A 10,355-nucleotide genomic window follows, 5' to 3' on the forward strand; every position below is an offset into this window, starting at 1 on the left:
ATATTTTGTTATGCAGTTTGTCAGTCACCCCAGCCAGCTGGTGGTAGTGGTACAGTCAGAGGAGGGGGAAGGGCCGAGGAGTTATTTTCTGAACACAGTGGTAACCACAGTGAGGGGGGGAAGGTACTTCTCTATTTACAAAAACGCTGAGCTAGCAGGTTTTCTCTCATGTGCTTTATCTGATATTTGCCTTAGAGAATGTTGTGCTCCATCTGAGGGCATGTGCATACTGAGTTCCTTTGGCCCAGCTCCTCTTGGTTATATCATTCTGCTTTCAAAATTTTCTCTGTAGAACCTCCCAGTTCTTCAGTTTTGTTGAACGCTAGAGCCCAGAACTTCAGACATTTAATTCAATGTTGCTACACGAAAGCCATGAAGCTCTAGCTCCTGGCAGTAGGTACTTGAGCCACTATATTTCACTTTTATATTTTCTTAACCCCAGGATCACTGAGGTACCTATGGACATCCAGGTTTAACTGTTTCCCTACTCTCTTTCCTTGGTGAGAGAATTATTTATGCATGATGTTTTACTTCAACAGCAGTTTGCTCTGCTTTGATTTCCTCCAATGTACATGTTGCATGTGTTTATGGGGAAATCAGCGTTTAAAAAGGTGGTGTGCCCTCACAGTTCAAGGTGGTGAGATTGATACTGCTTAGATCTATGGCTTGAGGCCATCTTCTGCACAGATAAGCATTTTGCTTTAGGCTGGATGCGAGATAGGGAACTGCTGACCTCGGGGGTTTCTGCTGCAGAAGTCCTATGCTCTTCTTTTCCACTGGTGAGTAGAAAGACAGAAATCTCTGAACTTCTGTTCAGTAGTCTTGCACGACAGAATACAGAAAACAGATAGACTTCATACTAGACCTGAAGTTCTTTTAAGAAGTGGAGTGTGCTTGTATTCCTTATATTGTTAGGGAAACACATCTTGTATTCTTTGCTGGGCTAGTACCAAACCCTCCTATGTGCAGTAGTGCCCTTTACTGTTTCAATTGATAGACACTTTTCTCATCTCCTGCTTCAGGTGTTAGGGTTCATTCCCAGAGCTGATAAAATCCTGTAAGGTTGGCTGGAAGTATTTGGTGTGCACCACATCCACCAATTCTTGCATGAGCACAGGGGCAGCCAAAAAATGAAGCAGGTACAGCTCTGTTAACAGGGCTAATAAAAGTGATGCAGCTCACTGGTGACTGACAGTTGTTCTCTTGCCAATTACAGCAACACAGGTGGAGACACCCTCTAAAGAGGGTGTCTATTGCTCTAAGGAAGAGCAATACTCCATCTCTATCTCCATTTCCTTTTCTTTGTGGGGAGGATGTGGAGAAGGTTTTATTAACAAGTGCTGAACCTATAACCTATAGGTAATACCACTGAGTGCTGCTGAGACATGACACTCACAAGTACTGAGGAACTCAGAGTTCAGGAAGAGTAAACAGAGCTGAAGCAGCCATCATATAAAACAAGTACCTTGCTCTGGAAAGCACACTGAGGATGGAAATGGACAGTGGTCACTATGGAAAAGTTATTATTTCCTGCCATACAGTGTGCAGAGACACCTGCAGACCCTCAGATGCCTTACTGAGAGATGAGAAGCACCTGTTGCTAGCAATTATCCCCGTGACAATAAATACTGTATGTAGTATTATTTATTATTACATTTATTATAACCCTTATAATATTAAGATGACTTCAACTATATTCAAAATGATAAGCCATAAGCATCTCACTTTTTAATGTTCACCCTGCTTTAAATCATTCCTCTGCCTCAATAAATACTGAGGAAAAAAGTTCCTGCATCTTAAAGCTAGTGGTAGGAAATATTATAATCTTGGTTGTGGATTAAACTAGACGTAATTAATTTGGTTTAGAAATGTACAAACTAAATACATTTAAACGTCAGTCTGAAGCATTACTGTTTCTGAGAGGAAAAAAAATCTGCTTCCACAGGATGTTCTTATGAACATAGATAACGCTGTTAATAATTGTCAAATTTTTAAAAGCCTAGGAGTCTGATCATTCAATTTCTTTCATTAATTCCCTTTCTGTTCATAGGCTTCTGTAGTCCTTTGTCTATAGATTGCAAAGAAACAATAATCTTAAATATTAATTTTTGCTTTCCACTGCAAATATTTTCTTAGTTGTTGAGTTTGGTCCAATATCACAGCAGGAGGCAAGTTATGAACTCTAATTTGGACAACTCCTCAGTTTGGAACAATAATTTTTTTAATGATCATCCTGCTTCTATTCACTTTCTTTCTTCTTTGGGAGAGGCTAATAGTTCTGGTGAAAATAACAGTGCCCTTCCTTTCCTATTGAACATCAACTTTCCCCTTTTTTGACATGTTCCAAACTTTTCAAACCATCAGAGCACAGAAATATCATTTGTTGTTTCTGTTATCTAGATTGGTAATGTACATACTTCTTGGGAAGAGAAAAACCAAAAATACATAAAAAACCCCAACACAATGCCACAATTCCAAAGAACAAGGAACTGTGGCTGTCAGAAATTACATTCTGGTAATGCCTGCTGAGGAGATTTGTAACACACAAATAATGCAAGGATGGGGGCAGAGCACAGATTCAGCATGAACCCTATTCTGAGGCCTTAGTCTTCAGTGCTTGTTTTGCTCTTGTGACTGAAGGATGTCATAAACACAGAATTCAAAGTCCACTTGCAAATCTTAATTGTTTACTGGTTCTTCTTGTCTTCTCTGACAACTGTGTCAGCTCAGGGTAGTTACTCATACTTTATAGTGGAAAATATGGCAACAGCAGAAGGCTGTCACGTAATGCTTATAGATATATAAAGAAATTTCCATCAGTTTATGAGGAATAAACATGAATAAATGCTGTAAAATAAAGGGTCACTTAAGTGAAGGGCAAAAGATACACTGAAGTAAATCGCAGCATAAGGTAACTAAATGCACACTTCTCAGAATTCAAAGGAAGGAACTAAAGCTGACATCCTCTGAGGTAGGCCTAAAGATTGCTTCAGTGAACAAAGGAATAGCTGATACATGCCATTGTCCACTTATAAATAAAATGAGACTTAAAGGATCCCTGATCTAGCAAAATGTTTGGGTTTTCTGCTTGGGAATTGCATTACAATAATGAAGTACCTTTCCCTGCTTGAATCTATCTGTAGCACACTGTAAGTAGGAAGGGAAACATTTTATCAAATGTCTTCAATCACAATAATTGCACAGATTACAAAGGCAAACAGACCCTAGCTGCTGAATAGCTACATCTGTTCTGAGCTCCTTACAGGCTCTGTTTACTTCCTGCATGTATCCTGCAATAATTCTATCCATCCACAAATTCTCCAAGTCACTGCAGTGAGCTTAAAACCAGTGGTCCTCTTATCATTTGAATGAAGTAAAAATTTGCTGATGGTACCCAAGAGGTGGTTTAGAAGATCATAGCTGTAGGAAATCTTCCACATTTTTGTATTTTTCCAGTATACTGAGTAATACTTTGCAGTCCTGTGATCCATAATAGAGGAAAATAGAGAATTCCTTCAGTTTGATGTGACTCTGCTGAGGCTCCTTGTGCCTGGCATAGTAAACCAAAAAGCAAATGTCATCATGCAGTGCCCAAAACAGGGGATGTGTCCAGATCTCATGTCCCACACAATGATCCTCCTGCTATGGGAATGATGCAGTTGCAGCAGGAATTTAGCAGGCAGCTTTAGGCTCTCCAATACAATTCACTGAGTGAACACATAAAATGGTTAGGGATCTGGACCAATGAACACACAGAAAGTTTAAAAAACCTCTCTGTTATATTGCATTCAGACATTTCTCTTTACATTAACAGATCAGGTGTCCAAGAGAGTGTAACTGTAGAAGAACCATCAGCAATACATAAAATTCCTTTTAACTCTTTATACACAATAAACCTCCTTAGGAGATGTGGAGGAAAATGATTCATCAGCTAAATTCACAGTGGTTCATTCTAGGTGACTACATTTAAACGCTTCTCACCAGAAATACCTGTTCAAGCAAGTTGTTGTTAATGATTACAATAGGTCATGCAGGCACAGTTCACTGCACTGAACCCAAGCCGCAGAATGGAAGTTAAGGCAGCCCACTACACGGGATTCAGTGACCATGTACAGTCAGCCTGATGGGAAGTTCAATACTTTTGCTTGTCTGTCCTTTGCTTATCTGTTGTGAAATGTACTAAAACTGAAGTGAAAACTGGTTCCAGCTAATGAACAAGAGATGTTTGTATATAAAAAAAATTCGTCTTTCAAGAACTGTTGAGCTGTGATTAAAAAATGGATTATGTGGTTTTGGTTCAGTTTTTCTTTGTGGCTCTGTGTTGCTCTCTTTTCCTGGTAATACAGAAGTGGTTATGAACATTATGGTCAGCAAGAGATGTTAGTAGTGTTTTTGGGCAGATTCAGATATCTGAGTGCAAGATGGAGACTGTCATACGTGGAATGAAATCTGACAAACTAAAATACTGATGGCTTCAAATACATGATATAGACAGTTGATTGCTGATGATACTTCTTTTCAAGTAGCAGGGCCAGAGGAGACCACAAAGATGCTGAGAAGGCTGGAGCACCTCAGCAGCAAAGATATGCTGAAAGAGTTGGAGTGAAAAAGAGAAGGCTTCAGGGACACTTCACTGAGGTCTTTCAGTACCTAAAAGGGGCTGAAAAAAAAGAGAGAGAGGGACTTTTTACATGTGCAGGTAGTGGCAGGGCAAGGGGCAATGGTTTTAAACTGAAAGAGTTTAAGTTAGATGGTAGCCTGACTTAATGAAAGCGGGCTGACTAGATGATTTTTATGGTCTCCTCCACCACAAAACCTTCTATAATTCTGTGATTCTATTATATACTCTAATATTATTGTAAATCATTAACAACAATTTAGCACTTCCAGAAGGTTTCCAAGCTTTTCCTATCTCATGAAAAGTTCACATTTTTGCTGAAAATTACAATTATTAACTAACATAAAGTTATTTTTGTGTATTTTGGCTGAAATATATGTAACAGAAGCCTTCAATCTTCTGATATTACAGCCCTGTATTTTACTTTCCAGAGATGCAGTTGTTGAAAGCAACAATGAAGGCAAAGTAAAATTTGGAATACAAAATATGACTTTTGTATAACATTGATAATGGGCCAACAAAGGCACTATATCTGACAGATATACTTTGACACTGACAGTCTTCCTGTTCTCCTTACAGCTTTGGGTTCCCAGTCTTTGGAAAAGGCAAAATTAGAGTAGTAGATCTGCACTGCGTTCCACAAAAAAGGATGCAGAATGCAATGCAGAGGAAATAACTAAGTGTTTGAAAGAAAGAGAAGTGAGAGAAGATTTGAGGACATTTTGTCTGAGGACATGTTTGGAAGTCACCTGCACAAGCCATCACACTACTACATATCACTACAAATAGCAAAGATATGGGAAAATCTGCCCTGCAAAATTCAAGCAGCCACTACTGGTTGTTTTTACAAAAGTACCACGATTTCTTAAGTTCACATGTATTTGGATGGACTTCTTGTTCTTGGCTCATCTGAGAATTCACACTGGACAGGCTTTGTATCATGTTGTCTAATTAAAGGCAGAAACAGCAACACCCACTTTGGCGTCTCCTCATCCCATTTCAAAGGCATTGGCTAAACCTGTGGAACTTGAAAGGTAAGTTCTGGTCCCATCAAGAAACAGCCATCATAATGCCTCAATAGCTCTTCAGTCAGTGAAGCTTTGCATGGATGCTCATTTGTAAGGGCTCATGTAGAACTACAGCAGAGATGAGCCCCAGGTTGGCATTTTACTTTGGTAGCCCCTCATCTCTACCTGGCCTCTAGTTTAATTTTTTAATGTCTGCCTCTTGGCAGGAAGGCGTTCATAATACTATTCATGTATGCCCTGTATTATTTACTAACTATTATTTATATATCACGGACATAACAGTCTTAAGGATTGTATTTATTGAGGTGTAGTACCCACCACAGAGCCCAGAGTCTGCATCCCACAGCCGTCTTTGACCATCAGCATTTTATCCACCCCATTAAACTGCAAGCTGAAATTTTCTGATCTTTTTCTTGTCAGGGGAAAAAAACAAACAAAAAATCAAACCAAAAAACCCACCAAAAAAAACCACAATATCAAAAAAAAACACCTAAGTAGGGTTTTTTTCTGCTGATCCTGCATCATAATCCTTGCCAGATTTCCTGTACGAGCTTCAAAAAAGGATACAAAACATGACTGTGAAGTGAAAAAAAATTTGTAATGATTTAAGAATTATGTCAGTAAAGTTGCTGAACATTCTCTTCAGCTAACAGGCTTTCAGGAAGAAAGACCAGAAAACAAAATGCAAAAGTGATCCCATGACTGCACAAAGTAATAATTAACAATAAACACTCTTTAATCGTATTCCCCTTTTTGCAAAGGTTTCTTGCTCGTAAATGTTGTTGTTAACTTTTGTTAATTCCTTAACACAAATGTCTGCCTACGTAAATTACAAAATACAAAACTAAAGGACAGTGAGGAATTTCAGTAGTCCTGAAGCCATGGTAGGACTTCAGTCTCCACCGTTCAGGCAAATCATTATGCAGTCAGCAGCTCAGGCGCTGAGGCGTACAGTATGGATCATGTGTGATCCACATCAGGTGGATCATGGCCTTAAGAACTGAAGTGACACAACAGACAGAAGCTGAGTGGTCTTCCAGTAGCATGTGTGCTTTGGTAGCTGCTCGACCTGCAAGTCTAGAGAGCGAGTACTCACTCAATAATCAGCACAGCACAGTCAATGTGACACAGAGCACACACTGTCTTGCACAGACAGAAGATGCACTTGATGGATGGAAGGCTGTGCCAGAAATAAAAAGTTCTTGAAGGGAAAATTTTCTTCTAGAAAACAGGAAGAATTCTAGGTTGCCCTGCTTTCCAACTTTTTATTGCTCTTAATCTTATCTTAATTGCATGTGGAATGACTCTCTGATTGTCTCCAGGTTCTGGAGTAAAGTTTATAGTGAACATTTTATGCCCCTATCAACCAAACATAATTTCGCACAGCAACAGTATGATTCATAGGTCTACATTTTTGTAGGAAGATTACCTGGCCTGAAAGAGGAGTAATACCAAATGATCTGTTAATGTTTCTGCATGTATAATACATGGAAGTACAGTTGTGGGCTAGGTCAAAATTTTTTCTTACAATTTAGCTTTAACCCCTTCCAGACTCTGTAGATTTTCATGGATTGTGAGAGAGCTTGGAAAAAGCCACCACATTTCAAATCCTGCTGCGCTGTGACCACTGTTGCTTATGAAGAAAAACCCACAAAACAAAAATATTTTTGCAAATCAAGTTAAAGATTTTGCTGTGGAACATTTGGGTCATGTCTGAAGAGCTACTAACTAAATACATGAAATCTCTAGTAATAATGTCTGCATATGTTATTTCTACTCATGATGCACAATGCATATCCATGAAAAAATTGCCCAGTTATATGTATTTTAATAATAAATACAGATAACTTTTTAACAGAGGTTTTCTTTAAGATGTTGTCCAGACAAATCCTGATGGAGACAAAGTCCACTGAATTTATATGATCTTCCAACACCACCCATTTTATATTTATATGTATGGTTCTATATTATGGGATTAAAATAAAAAAAATAGCTAAGTACTCTACAACTCATTTCTTTAGGCATGCTTCTTGTAATCCTGCAGAATCCTATAGTTAATGAAACTATAGTTAATGAGGGACAATAAGTTGCTGGACTTGCTTCTTCCTCCAGACATTTAAAATTATACAAAAAAAATATTTAGATAAGAACTAGAATTCAACTACCATCGCCTGCAGTGTTCAACAGACACTGATCTCCCTGATTTCACCAGTCAGCTGCTCTTTCTGGGGTCACAAAAATATGAAACTTGTAAACAGTAGATAAGACTTGGCATGGAGCTTGTATGCCAGCAGATAATACTGAATAGATATAAATGCACATCCTGTCCAGTTGGACATTTCCTCTGAAAATAGATAACGAAGGAACAGGCTGACACGTTTGTGTCACAGGACTAAGGTCTAAATATTTTTGGACATCAATCCACAACTCGACACATTACAGCTTTCAAGCATTGCATTTTGTAGTTACACTATCATTTTTACTTCCATTACCTCCTTATATCTTCCCTTTACTCTGGAATGAATAAAGAAATAAGGAGGATTAACAGAACAGCTCTCTGTCAGAAGCACAATCCACGTTTATTTTCCTTTAAAACTTTTTAAACAGACACTGATATTATTGCCCTCGGCATACCTATCAAAGGGGCCCCACAGAAATGTTTTCCTCTTGCATAACAGCACACATCTGGCTTGCTCTAGGCATGACAGCACAGCCTTCTCATGCACAGAACAAATATCGTGCGAGGGAGACGTACTGACTCGCCTGATACGGAGATTCCCCACAAATGACTGATAACACTGCAGGAATGAGCAGTTGATTTCGTAAGAATTTCTCTAATAGAAGAGACCAGTACAGGCCACATTGCAGCTACCTGTATTCTGCCGGGTGAATAATTTGGTTTTGATGTGGGAGATCTGGGTGTGCCATGAGTGCACAAAGGAGCTTTCAAAACCATTTTTGGGAGCCAGTCAGAACTGTCCAGCAAGCTGGATGTAGGTCAGAGGCTGCCAGGTGGATGGCCCTGCACTAGATGAGCTCATGGTCCCTTCTGACCTTCATATCACCTGCTTTTGGACAACAGTTATCTACTAAATGCTGCACATAAGCAGGCCTCCTTGATTTCACATCTCCAGTTTATTAATTCCTACATTTCCTCAGACAAAGAGGTGTTTCCTTTATTAAAGAAGAGAAATGTAATTCACAATTCTCTACGATTTTGTAGTAATTCACAATTTTCTACCATTAATGTAGTACTCATTTTTGGCTGTTTGGTACTTACAGTTTCCCCTGGGAGAGGCTCACAATGCTCAGCCTGGACAGATGCTCTCAGCCCTGTTCAATGCTCCTGTGAGAGGCTGGAGCTAGAAGAGAACATCTACACTTCCGTAATTTTCCCAAACTCAGCTGAACTAATCCTGTATTAATTAAAATAACGTGGTATGTCCAGAAGACATACCACGTTATTTTAATTAATACAGGATTCTCTAGTGTCATTGAGGTGATTCTGGAAAAGGAAAAAAAAATAGATAATTTTTAGGCAAATAAATGACTAATACAGATTGAACTAAAGCTATTGATCAAGATCCTTTAGATGTTTGCTTAACATTCTCTTCCTCATGTAAATAAAATGTACTATAAACCAGGCAGTTTCCAGACTTACTAAAACTAATTTGCATTGTTTTGTAACATAGCTCTTGAAAATCTTGGAAGTATTACTGGGAAATGGCACTCCCATCTCTGAGAGAGGAAAAGGAGAACATAAGAGTTACAGCTTAGTCAGTGTAATTTTATACTTGAAAAGCTATTAGGACCAAGTATGAACTATACATTTAAAACGTTCACCTTAACCTCACAGTAAAACTAGATGGAGGAAGCCATGGGAAAAAAAGAAATACAGCGGAGAATGCCATGAGGAAAAAAAGTAAATGGTCAGAACAAACCATACATTAATCAAAAACAAGCAAGACACTAACACTGGAGAGGTAGAAGGTGCTGGGATGGAAAATTTTAATTCTTGTGTTGTACCCTGCTGCAGTGATAGATTTAACAATATTTCTATTTGGATTATAAACTATCAGAGATATAGTTCTTCTACTAAAACTTAGATCTCTGCTAGTTTAAAACAAACCTTCATATATTTTTAAATGCAGGAGGCATCAATATTGCTTATCTACTGTTGTGTACCAGAAAACCAGAACGGGTGTGGCAGGCAACTCCTAGGCTGCAAATAACTGTCTGAGCAGACCTACTGACAAGATCAATAGTACTGTTATGTTAACAAGGCCATTAAGCAATAAGCACCATGGGAAAGGGATGGAGTTCAAAAACAAGTCAATTTTCAGGAATTAACATGGGCAAGCTAATTAGAGCCATTGCATGAGGCTGCTCTTGTCTTGTCAGCTTCAGCGTAGAGGCTGCCAAAGGGATGATCGTGCAGTTCTGACAAGTTAAATTATTATACTGGTTTATTTGGATGAGTAGATTTTCATCTCATGTAAGGACATGAAACATGGATGAGCAGGGGTCCCCTGAAGATTCCAGTGTAGAAAAGAAACGTGAGTTTCACATGGTCAGCGCTCAGGCAGGATGGCAGAGGGGCTGCTTGCAGCCAGTGCCGTGCACTTGCTGTCTCACTAAGGTGCCAAATAGCCCAGGAGCTGTGCTGGAGCTGCAAGGTGCTACCTGGGCCTTTCCTTCCTCAGCCGTGG

The sequence above is a fragment of the Zonotrichia leucophrys genome, chromosome Z, assembly GCF_028769735.1.
Source record: "Zonotrichia leucophrys gambelii isolate GWCS_2022_RI chromosome Z, RI_Zleu_2.0, whole genome shotgun sequence".
In the NCBI taxonomy this organism is placed as follows: domain Eukaryota; kingdom Metazoa; phylum Chordata; class Aves; order Passeriformes; family Passerellidae; genus Zonotrichia; species Zonotrichia leucophrys.